This window comes from Rhodnius prolixus, unplaced genomic scaffold (genome assembly GCF_049639745.1).
Source record: "Rhodnius prolixus isolate KJV_2025 unplaced genomic scaffold, Rpr scaffold_15, whole genome shotgun sequence".
Taxonomy (NCBI): Eukaryota; Metazoa; Arthropoda; class Insecta; order Hemiptera; family Reduviidae; genus Rhodnius; species Rhodnius prolixus.
The window spans coordinates 4,310,821-4,324,531 of NW_027411605.1; the positions used below are offsets into that span (position 1 = coordinate 4,310,821).

At 33.6% G+C, this 13,711-nt stretch overlaps 1 long non-coding RNA gene across 2 annotated transcripts in view; it reads left to right on the plus strand.

Annotated features, from left to right (window-relative positions):
- The window catches only part of LOC141454906 (uncharacterized), a 92,182-nt gene that overhangs the window by 31,193 nt on the left and 47,278 nt on the right, over positions 1–13,711 (plus strand). The window lies entirely within an intron of this gene.

Consider the following 13,711-nt stretch of genomic DNA (forward strand, 5'->3'; position numbering starts at 1 on the left):
GGTCCATGATCAAAAACGTTTAGCGACCCCCTGTCTTAGTAGATCGAGCCCCTCTTTTGCGAGGACTAAGAGTTTACCTTTACTAGTCTTTTTTTTTTGCTAGATTATCTCCCTTCTGGTACCTAAAGGTCTTAAAACTCAACCTAGCGATTGCAACGCCGTTAAATAAGATATGCGAGGCGTAAGGGCTCTTGGATTATCCAACCCCCATCGGTTAAAAGAAAAAGTTTTTTGGTGACGATCCCTTTAATTGGACCCCCCCCCTCTTCTCGGAACTCATCACATTTCATTGAAATCCTTTTCATCACTCGATAGTCATATCGATATCCCAGTGGAGGAGCCTCTGCCCACAAAATTCTTTTCTTTAAGTGATCCCTTAAGTGAATTTTAACTATTTAGTTAAAATGCTTAGTTCAAATTTTTAAGTTTAAAGTAAGTTCTTGTTTCACACCAGAGTTTGTTCAAATTCTCCTTCTAGGTTTGGAAAGTACGTCTACAACTCTAATTGGAAAAATTGTCCAGGACAATCTTGGAGGGAAAGGGTTGATAGGCTATACATCCAAGTACCATCGCGGTACTTATATTGGGCTCTGTGTCTTTTACAATATAAAAGAGAGAAATCAATGTTTCGCTAAACATCTCTAGTGATGCGATAATTCCACAAACGGAAGTACCACACTGCAGATTGGATTTTCCATTTTTCAGTGATGGGGATATGTCTCCCTCCCGCTAAGGTATCATTTTGACCAATTAAAAGTGTGAATAATGTTGGAAGTTTTATTATTATTATAGTTGTGGCGCGTTAAAATCACCGAAAATCTAAAGGTGTACCTGTTGAATTCGAAACCTGGGATCTACACGTCAAATTCAAGAATACGCTGACCACTGAGTTAAGCCCCTCCCTTTTTGTATTATTAATTACAAAGCTTTATAATAATTGAAACTCCAAAGCAATTAGCCTCTTAAGAAAACAACAGATGTTAATCAGAGGAATTAAAATTATCTTTTACGAGGGTCGTTTGAAAAGTCCGTGCAAAAATAAAAACTACTTAATTTTTTGGGGTAAACCTTTTTTATTTTTCAACATAGTCTCCTTTTAGGCTTATACACTTCGTCCAACGCTGCTCTAGTTTGTTGATCCCTTCCGAATAATAGGATTTGTCCAAGTCTGAAAAATAGCCATTCGTTTCTGCAATCACCTCCTCGTTTGAATACAATCTTTTTCCCGCCAGCCATTTCTTCATATTGGGGAACAAATAATAGTCCGAGGGAGCCAAGTCTGGAGAATAGGGGGGATGTGAAACGAGTTGGAACCCTATTTCCATTAATTTTGCGACCACAACTGCTGAGGTGTGAGCTGGTGCGTTGTCGTGATGGAAAAGGACTTTTTTGTGGGCCAATCGTGGGCGTTTTTCTTGCAGCTCGGTTTTCAAACGGTCCAATAACGATGAATAATATGCACCTGTAATAGTTTTACCCTTTTCCAGATAGTCGATGAGGATTATTCCTTGCGAATTCCAAAAAACAGTCGCCATAATCTTTCCGGCCGAAGGAACGGTCTTCGCCTTTTTTGGCGCAGATTCCCCCTTGGTAACCCATTGTTTAGATTGTTCTTTGGTCTCAGAAGTGTAGTGATGTATCCATGTTTCATCCACAGTGACGAAACGACGCTTAAAGTCCTGCGGATTCTTCTGGAACAGCTGCAAACCGTCCTTACACGATTTCGTTTTTGGTCAAGCGTGAGCAATCGCGGCACCCATCTTGCGGATAGCTTTGTCATGTCCAAATGTTGATGCAAAATATTATGTACCCGTTCATTCGAGATGCCCACAGCACTAGCAATCTCACGCACCTTCACTCTTCTGTCATCCATCACCATATCATGGATTTTATCAATGATTTCTGGAGTAGTAACCTCAACAGGGCGTCCAGAACGTTCAGCGTCACTTGTGCCCATATGGCCACTCCGAAAATTTTGAAACCACTTATAAACTGTTCTAATCGAAGGTGCAGAGTCACCATAATGTTTATCAAGCTTCTCTTTAGTCTCCTGAGGCGTTTTGCCTTTCATAAAGTAGTGTTTAATCAACACACGAAATTCTTTTTCGTCCATTTTTTGAAAATCACTCGACTTCCTCGATTCAAACGAATGCCAAACACAAAGAAATAGACCGATCTGGCTGAAACTTGGTGTGTGTTCTTCCAAGAGATGCTACTAACTAAACATAACCTCGATACGCGCCAGTAGTGCTATCTCTCTGACTTTGCACGGACTTTTCAAACGACCCTCGTATAAATTAAATAATTAATTCAAATGCTAAATTTAAATTAAATAATAGTTAATCAGTATTCAAAAGTTACATGACATGACTTTAACAGGTCATTTCCGTTGAATTGCGATATTTTGTAAAAAAAAATAACTATGCCAACTGAATTTAAATTTGCTGTTGTTGGCGTGTTTATATTATTTAAAAAAATATATATATATTATTTCGTTTCAAGGACGTTTAAGCATATAATAAGCTTTCAAAAAATAGTAGAATCAGTCCAGCTCAAAGGGGTCGGATTTAAAAATAAATTTTCATTTTACTGTGAGAGTGGTAATGCAAGAAAATGATAAGTGAAAACCTATTTTACACATAATAAGGAGCATTGTTGCTATACTATGATGCAATCATTTTGAAGAGATGCATTCTTTAAAATGCATTTGACTACAGATTCTAGAGGCGCACCTGATTTCTGGACTTGTAAACAACTGTCTGTTTTTTATCTACTCTGGTGTGGTGTGCAAGTCTGTTTCCGCTGGTGAATCAATTAAATGATTGCCAAAAAAAAGATAACGTACAGTAGTTAGCGTTATCGTACGCGGAGATCCTGAATTCGAATCCTGCAGTAGGTCAATTATACTTTCACTTATTTAGGAGCTTCTAACAGCTTACTGTCTGGTGATAAAAAATAAGTTTGGTTTCTTAGGAGAGAACACTGTCCGAGGCGGCCAGTAGGGGACCGAAAATTTGGCGCCAATAGCCAGCCTCAGATGTTAAAAAAAAAAACAGATATAAATGGCAGTGGGTACGGAACTAAAATATTATTACATCATTAAAGCAGCGGCAAAGTTGAACAGGGTCTTGTTTTAAAGTATCTTAGAACGTGGAGATAAATAATAAATATCTTCTAAAGAAATGCAGTTCACAGATTGTTTAATCTTTAAATTTATTGTTGTTATTCCGCTTCCCCCTTCTCCTGCGCTCTATGTTGTGAACGTAGCGAGCGAGATAAACGGCCTATTTGGGGGTCTCTCTCTCTACCAAACTTATACTTGCATAATAACAGCGTTTCCATTTATTTTTCGTATATTAGTGTTTAATATATATATAATATATTGATGTATTATTTATTTAAGCCTACAGATACATAATAACTTCACCTAAAAGTTTTCCAAAAAGTCTTCCTTGATTGGCTGCACATCTTCTGCTGCAAAATGCTGCAAGTACCGTCCTCCGTCTGGTCTTATGAGAAAAATCTCATTTTCTCTTAATACAATTTGTTTTGTTACTAACCTAGATAATAGCAAATTCACAAGAAACTTCCCACCTCGACATGTTACAATAGTTCGGGAAAAATTGGAAAAACAATAAAGGATAAGAAAAACAAAATGGGGCACATTCTAAACAAGCTGAAAATTCGCTAAAAAGGTGTTTGAAAGTAAATACAAGGTGTGGCTATTAAATAACAAGACTGATGCTGCTACAGAAGAACTATGCATACGCCAAATCATAACGACCGACAGCTGTGCAGCGTGACAGCCTTCGCTTTCGATTGCAGCGTCTCACGTATTTTGTAGAGAAATCTCGTCTGACCGGAACCGTTGTTTTGTGTAAGAGGTGTTAGTTTCGTTTTGCCGAAAACATGTGATACTACACATGTAGTAGAGCAATGAATTGTCGTGAAATTTCTCATCAAAACTTGGTAAAACCGCTACTGAAACTTGATCTTTTATTAAAAGAAGTTTATGGCGATGAATATTAATCACGTGCGCTAGTTTTTTGAGTGGTTCAAGATGGCCGAGAAGACGTCAGAGATGATGACCGCCTGGGTCGCCTTTCCACGTCCAAAACGGATGAAAATATCGATTATAATTAATCAAACATTACTACCGTGAGGAGTAAGGAAGAAAACCGACCCGATTTGTGGAAGAACAAATCACGGGGTTCTCAATCAAGACAACCCGTCGCGGCTCACACTGCATTGTGTCTGTCAAGACGACGTTTCTAGCCAAGTGCAACATCCCAGTTTTAGGCCATCCGCCTTATTTGCCTGACCTGGCAGCCCCATATGTGTGTGTTAGATTTGTTCCCCTAAAAGTCAAATCTGCATTAAAAGGAACACGATTTCAGTCAAGTTGAAGCTGTGAAAGAAAAAGCGGCACGCGTCATGCACAGAAGCTCACAGAAAAACACTTCCAGCACGGTTTCAGAACAATGGTAAATTCGCTGTGGAGCGTTGTAGTGATAGGGGAGGGGTGTATATTGAAGGTGATAATAACTAAATATGTTTAAATTTAAAATAAAATGGTTTTACAGCAATAGTCTCGTTATTTAATAGCCACACCTCGTATTTCATTAAGAAAAACGTTTTCAAAAGTAGACATGTCAAAACCTGAAAACTTTACTTCCAACCGAATATAGAAATATTTACTTTTTTAAATTACTATCCACTATTAAATAAACGACCCAAACCGGACATAGTTTTTTTTTTTTTTGAGATTTCAGTAATCCGATTACGTAAGAAAGGATGATATCATTGTCCCACTTGTTTTTCTAGCCAGTTGAATGAATGTACAAATAGCCATTGTCAGTTTGTCTGTCCGGTTAGTATAACTTTATTTCCATTTTTATAGCTTTTTTTTATAGCTTATAGACGTGTAACCTCTAGCGGCGGGGCTTAATAGCAACACTAAGCACATGAGCTAGCGTGTAAATGTTAATAGAATATTTCAAAAGTAAACAACAAACGCAGAAATACTTCCATTGGTCGATGCTTGTGGCGCTTCTGATATAGTTCTCTTTTAGTCCCGTCATCCCGGAAGTACGGCTTTACTAAAGTGATTTTTCAATTTATCGCCGATTTTTTCGAAAATCGATCCAAAAAAGTTTATTTTTTCTTTATTTACAACTTGTAAATGTAGTCTATATCTCGATAACTTAACACCTAAAGCACAGATTGTTTGCTGAATCCTGGTGAATCCTGGTGCGCCATAGTCGAGGAGTCATGTTGAGGTGAGGCCAGCCAATGCTGGAACTATCTGGAGTTTGTATAGAAGGTTAAGATTGAAATAAAAGGTGGGAGGCCAACGACGTTTCCAGGCGTCGTAGAGGACTGTCGGGATGGGTTGTTGTGGATAAGGCTTGTGCTGTGGGATTAGGATGTATGGTTAGGGCTATTATGGAAATTAAGGAATCCTAGAATGGATTAGGTCATTGACAAAAAGGGATAGTAAAGTAAAGTAAAAGTAAAGTAATAGCCTATTTTTTCAGGTGGGGCTTAACATCCAACTACCAATTAGGTGTCGTGGACGGAGGCGACTACCAAATATACTTTACTGTAAATTTCTTTTATTAACCATTAAATAAAATCCAAGGTCTGAGACCGGGATTCGAACCCAGTACCACAATAGATATTAGCTTCGCAGTTCTCGCCTCGGCTACCGTGGCGCCCTTACAAAAAGGGATATTGAGGTCTTTATGGAGGGATAAAATTGGATACACAATAAGGAGCGTTTGACGATATGCCGAAAGACTTTAGATTGAAAGAATTTGGATTCTTTGGATGTTGGATGGTTTCGCAGTGCCCCACAGCTCAGCTCAGATCTAAAAGTAAACTATTTTCCGTTTTTCTTGTCACTTTTATTTGATTTACTTATTTTCTATAAATCAAATGATTGGTTGTGTATAATCTCACTTGAATATCATAATTTTCGATCCAACTGTACAGCTATTATTGTCTCTTCCCTTAATGTAAAGGGAGAAAAAACAGTTTTATATCCTGTCAATGACCTAAAGTATTGACGAGCAGCTGTGATAGTAGGAGAGACCAATTGAGCAAGAAGAAAAGGTTCTATCCCAAGGGATCATATGACCAGTGTTCGAGAACTCTTAACTTTGCTACAGATCGAGAAAATCCAGAAATAACTATTCAGTTAAATCGTACACACTTAATTTCCTTATCTTCACTAAGACCAATTTGATGACGAATATTTTTTTTCCCAATCACCAAAAATCGATAAGCTCCCAAAACGATTATTTTCCAACACTAAAAAGGACACAAACTTCTATAACTCATGAGGAAATATATAAAGCTTTGAAATTTGAACGTACTTGTAAACCACGAAAATTTAACCTTCCATATATCAATAAGTATTATCACTTAAACAATGTGATTTAAAACAATTATACAGCTAACTATTCCCTACATTTCGGTAAAGAAATCATTGTATTCGCATAAATATTTAAAGAGATATTAAGATTTGAAATTTGAATGTATTTGAAAACCACGAAAATTTAACCCTCCATATCTCATTATCTATTCATAACTCATAACTATTCAAAGAGATATAAGGGTTTGAAATTCAACCTTTTATATCTCATTAACTATTAATACCAAAACAATGTGATTTATAACGGTTATACAGCTTACTATTCTCTACATTTTGGTAAAGAAATCACTGTTTTATCGTAACTATTTAGAGAGATATGAAGGTTTGAAATTAGAACGTATTTGAAAAACATGAAAATTTGACCTTCCATATCTCATTAACTATCATCACTAAAGATATGCGATTTTTACCATTTATACAGCTAACTATTCTCTACATTTTGGTAAAGAAATCACTGTTTTATCGTAACTATTTAGAGAGATATGAAGGTTTGAAATTAGAACGTATTTGTAAACCACGAAAATTTAACCTTCAATATCTCATTAACTATTATCACTAAAACAATGCGATTTATACCAGTTATACAGCTTACAATTCTCTACATTTTGATAAAGAAATCACTGTTTTATCGTAACTATTTAGAGAGATATGAAGCTTTGAAATTAGAACGTATTTGTAAACCACGAAAATTTAACCTTCCATATCTCATTAACTATTGTCACTAAAACAATGCGATTTATACCAGTTATACAGCTTACTATTCTCTACATTTTGGTAAAAAAATCACTGTTTTATCATAACTATTTAGAGAGATATGAAGGTTTGAAATTAGAACGTATTTGAAAAACATGAAAATTTGACCTTCCATATCTCATTAACTATTATGACTAAAGCAATGCGATTTTTACCATATATACAGCTTACTATTGTCTACATTTTGGTAAAGAAATCATTGTTTTATCGTAACTATTTAGAGAGATATGAAGGTTTGAAATTAGAACGTATTTGTAAACCACGAAAATTTGACCTTCCATATCTCATTAACTATTATCACTAAAACAATGCGATTTATACCAGTTATACAGCTTACTATTCTCTACATTTTGGTAAAGAAATCACTGTTTTATCGTAACTATTTAGAGAGATATGAAGGTTTGAAATTTGAACGTATTTGTAAACCACTAAAATTTAACCTTCCATATCTCATTAACTATTATCACTAAAACAATGCGATTTATACCAGTTATACAGCTAACTATTCTCTACATTTTAGCATAGAAATCATTGTATTCTCATAACTATTTAGAGAGATATGAAGGTTTGAAATTAGAACGTATTTGAAAAACATGAAAATTTAACCTTCCATATCTCATTAGCTATTATCACTAAAACAATGCGATTTATACCATTTATACAGCTTACTATTCTCTACATTTTAGCATAGAAATCACTGTTTTATCGTAACTATTTAGTGAGATATGAAGGTTTGAAATTAGAACGTATTTGAAAAACATGAAAGTTTGACCTTCCATATCTCATTAACTATTATCACTAAAACAATGCGATTTATACCAGTTATACAGCTTACTTTTCTCTAGATTTTGGTAAAGAAATCACTGTTTTATCGTAACTATTTAGAGAGATATGAAGGTTTGAAATTAGAACGTATTTGTAAACCATGAAAATTTAACCTTCCATATCTCATTAACTATTATCACTAAAACAATGCGATTTATACCAGTTATACAGCTTACTATTGTCTACATTTTGGTAAAGAAATCATTGTTTTATCGTAACTATTTAGAGAGATATGAAGGTTTGAAATTAGAACGTATTTGTAAACCACGAAAATTTGACCTTCCATATCTCATTAACTATTATCACTATAACAATGCGATTTATACCAGTTATACAGCTTACTATTCTCTACATTTTGGTAAAGAAATCACTGTTTTATCGTAACTATTTAGAGAGATATGAAGGTTTGAAATTTGAACGTATTTGTAAACCACGAAAATTTAACCTTCCATATCTCATTAACTATTATCAGTAAAACAATGCGATTTATACCAGTTATACAGCTAACTATTCTCTACATTTTAGCATAGAAATCATTGTATTCTCATAACTATTTAGAGAGATATGAAGGTTTGAAATTAGAACGTATTTGAAAAACATGAAAATTTAACCTTCCATATCTCATTAACTATTATCACTAAAACAATGCGATTTATACCATTTATACAGCTTACTATTCTCTACATTTTAGCATAGAAATCACTGTTTTATCGTAACTATTTAGAGAGATATGAAGGTTTGAAATTAGAACGTATTTGAAAAACATGAAAATTTGACCTTCCATATCTCATTAAATATTATCACTAAAACAATGCGATTTATACCAGTTATACAGCTTACTTTTCTCTAGATTTTGGTAAAGAAATCACTGTTTTATCGTAACTATTTAGAGAGATATGAAGGTTTGAAATTAGAACGTATTTGTAAACCACGAAAATTTGACCTTCCATATCTCATTAACTATTATCACTAAAACAATGCGATTTATACCAGTTATACAGCTTACTTTTCTCTAGATTTTGGTAAAGAAATCATTGTTTTATCGTAACTATTTAGAGAGATATGAAGGTTTGAAATTAGAACGTATTTGTAAACAACGAAAATTTAACCTTCCATATCTCATTAACTATTATCACTAAAACAATGCGATTTATACCAGTTATACAGCTTACTATTCTCTACATTTTGATAAAGAAATCACTGTTTTATCGTAACTATTTAGAGAGATATGAAGGTTTGAAATTTGAACGTATTTGTAAACCACGAAAATTTAACCTTCCATATCTCATTAACTATTATCACTAAAACAATGCGATTTATACCAGTTATACAGCTAACTATTCTCTACATTTTAGCATAGAAATCATTGTATTCTCATAACTATTTAGAGAGATATGAAGGTTCGAAATTAGAACGTATTTGAAAAACATGAAAATTTAACCTTCCATATCTCATTAGCTATTATCACTAAAACAATGCGATTTATTCCATTTATACAGCTTACTATTCTCTACATTTTAGCATAGAAATCACTGTTTTATCGTAACTATTTAGTGAGATATGAAGGTTTGAAATTAGAACGTATTTGAAAAACATGAAAGTTTGACCTTCCATATCTCATTAACTATTATCACTAAAACAATGCGATTTATACCAGTTATACAGCTTACTTTTCTCTAGATTTTGGTAAAGAAATCACTGTTTTATCGTAACTATTTAGAGAGATATGAAGGTTTGAAATTAGAACGTATTTGTAAACCATGAAAATTTAACCTTCCATATCTCATTAACTATTATCACTAAAACAATGCGATTTATACCAGTTATACAGCTTACTATTGTCTACATTTTGGTAAAGAAATCATTGTTTTATCGTAACTATTTAGAGAGATATGAAGGTTTGAAATTAGAACGTATTTGAAAAACATGAAAATTTAACCTTCCATATCTCATTAACTATTATCACTAAAACAATGCGATTTATACCATTTATACAGCTTACTATTCTCTACATTTTAGCATAGTAATCACTGTCTTATCGTAACTATTTAGAGAGATATGAAGGTTTGAAATTAGAACGTATTTGAAAAACATGAAAATTTGACCTTCCATATCTCATTAACTATCATCACTAAAACAATGCGATTTATACCAGTTATACAGCTTACTTTTCTCTAGATTTTGGTAAAGAAATCACTGTTTTATTGTAACTATTTAGAGAGATATGAAGGTTTGAAATTAGAACGTATTTGTAAACCATGAAAATTTAACCTTCCATATCTCATTAACTATTATCACTAAAACAATGCGATTTATACCAGTTATACAGCTTACTATTGTCTACATTTTGGTAAAGAAATGATTGTTTTATCGTAACTATTTAGAGAGATATGAAGGTTTGAAATTAGAACGTATTTGTAAACCACGAAAATTTGACCTTCCATATCTCATTAACTATTATCACTAAAACAATGCGATTTATACCAGTTATACAGCTTACTATTCTCTACATTTTGGTAAAGAAATCACTGTTTTATCGTAACTATTTAGAGAGATATGAAGGTTTGAAATTAGAACGTATTTGTAAACCACGAAAATTTAACCTTCCATATCTCATTAACTATTATCACTAAAACAATGCGATTTATACCAGTTATACAGCTAACTATTCTCTACATTTTAGCATAGAAATCATTGTATTCTCATAACTATTTAGAGAGATATGAAGGTTTGAAATTAGAACGTATTTGAAAAACATGAAAATTTAACCTTCCATATCTCATTAACTATTATCACTAAAACAATGCGATTTATACCAGTTATACAGCCAACTATTCTCTACATTTTGGTAAAGAAACAATTGTTTTATCGTAACTATTTAGAGAGATATGAAGGTTTGAAATTAAAACGTATTTGAAAAACATGAAAATTTGACCTTCCATATCTCATTAACTATTATCACTAAAACAATGCGATTTATACCATTTATACAGCTAACTATTCTCTACATTTTAGCATAGAAATCATTGTATTCTCATAACTATTTAGAGAGATATGAAGGCTTGAAGTTAGAACGTATTTGAAAAACATGAAAATTTAACCTTCCATATCTCATTAACTATTATCACTAAAACAATGCGATTTATACCAGTTATACAGCTAACTATTCTCTAAATTTTGGTAAAGAAATCATTGTATTCTTATAACTATTTAAACAGATATAAAAGTTTGAAATTTGAACTTATTTAAAAATTACGAAAATTTAACGTTCGATATCTTATTAACTATTAATACTAAAACAGTGCTATTTATGACAGCTATAGACTTTTCTCTACAATTTTGTAATGAAATGATTAAAATTGGAACAATGCGAAGAGTGATATAGAGGTTTGAAATTTTTACCCATTTGCAAAACTTCTAAATTTAACCTTCTATATCTCGATAACTGAATTTGAATTTGAAAAAGTTTATTTAAAATTTAAAAATAGTTGTGCAAATAGATATACAAAGGGATGTATTAGGCGGCAGTGCGTATTATTCTTTCCGCAACCTTAATATTTACTTTGTTAAATGCTCCAAACATAAATACTATGGCATAAAAAACATAAGAAAAACCTTATTTAATTAAAGCAAGAAATACTTTAGCCTTTTGTGCTTATATTATTTATAACCAAGAGAACTTAAGTTTTAGTCTAGAATACTTCTTACATGCGGGTAGGGACCCAAGGTTGGATTGTGGTTAATAGTAGTGCTTCAACTCTCCATTATGGTTCTATATTACTTTCGTATGTTAAACTGTGTTCGTATGAAATTCCAGCCAATCACAATCCATCATTCTCTCAAGTATATTACAGAATTCTAACAATTATCTAGGTTACTATTAACCCCCTTGTAGCTTATTCATTGTACAACATTATAAAATAATTTAAACTCTTAAAAAACAAAGTGCCCCTAATTCTGTCTATATAATTGCATAATTTGTTAAGCAAAAAATTATAACAACTACTTTTACAATCACTTTTATGCAATTAGGTGTCTATTATTGCATTTATTTATTTATATATTTAAATTACATTCATAATATCGATTAATCATAGTTTTAATTGAATTGTGAACTTAATGCATAAAATATACATATAAAAAAATATATTATTTAGGTTATGTGTGATTGTCAGCTGATCGTGATTGAGTCTCTTCGTTTGTTCAACCTCACTTCCTTTACGGTTCAGCTTCCTGTACTGTTTCTTTGATCACTAAAACGGAAAGGTCAAATTTTGATACTTGAGCCTCAAAAAATAGTATTATAATTTTTGAATCTGGTTTTCCGGGGAAAAAAGTGGCTCTAATAATTTTTCTTTACTCTGGATATCGAGACAAATTATCGATATCGACTTTTCCACTGGAAGTATCTGTTTTGGTAATTCCTCTAAACTAATGTTTTTTTCTTTTTTGCATAGTTGGTCAATTTTGTGGGCCCCTTTGAGGACAGCGTAAGTTCATAGAAAAAGAAAAATCCCTAAAGAATATATTTTATACTTAGGATTCAAGATTTGGCGAGGAATCGGTCAAATAAAACAACAGTTTCTGTAACTCAACCAACCCGGCATAGCCACGCCCTGAAGAAGACAATATATTTGTTGAAACGTTGGCAAGAAGACGAGTTTGTTTTTCATTTGGACCGATTCCTCGCCAATCTTGAATCCTAAGTTTAAAAATTTACGGTCACGAAACCTATATATTGATATATTTGATATGCAGCTTTCTGGAAATACGAGGGTCGTTTGAAAAGTCCGTGCAAAGTCAGAAAGATAGCACTACTGGCGCGTATCGAGGTTATGTTTAGTTAGTAGCATCTCTTGGAAGAACACACACCAAGTTTCAGCCAGATCGGTCTGTTTCTTTGTGTTTGGCATTCGTTTGAATCGAGGAAGTCGAGTGATTTTCAAAAAATGGACGAAAAAGAATTTCGTGTGTTGATTAAACACTACTTTATGAAAGGCAAAACGCCTCGGGAGACTAAAGAGAAGCTTGATAAACATTATGGTGACTCTGCACCTTCGATTAGAACAGCTTATAAGTGGTTTCAAAATTTTCTGAGTGGCCATATGGGCACAAGTGACGCTGAACGTTCTGGAGGCCCTGTTGAGGTTACTACTCCAGAAATCATTGATAAAATCCATGATATGGTGATGGATGACAGAAGAGTGAAGGTGCGTGAGATTGCTAGTGCTGTGGGCATCTCGAATGAACGGGTACATAATATTTTGCATCAACATTTGGACATGACAAAGCTATCCGCAAGATGGGTGCTGTGATTGCTCACGCTTGACCAAAAACGAAATCGTGTAAGGACGGTTTGCAGCTGTTCCAGAAGAATCCGCAGGACTTTAAGCGTCGTTTCGTCACTGTGGATGAAACATGGATACATCACTACACTTCTGAGACCAAAGAACAATCTAAACAATGGGTTACCAAGGGGGAATCTGCGCCAAAAAAGGCGAAGACCGTTCCTTCGGCCGGAAAGATTATGGCGACTGTTTTTTGGAATTCGCAAGGAATAATCCTCATCGACTATCTGGAAAAGGGTAAAACTATTACAGGTGCATATTATTCATCGTTATTGGACCGTTTGAAAACCGAGCTGCAAGAAAAACGCCCACGATTGGCCCACAAAAAAGTCCTTTTCCATCACGACAA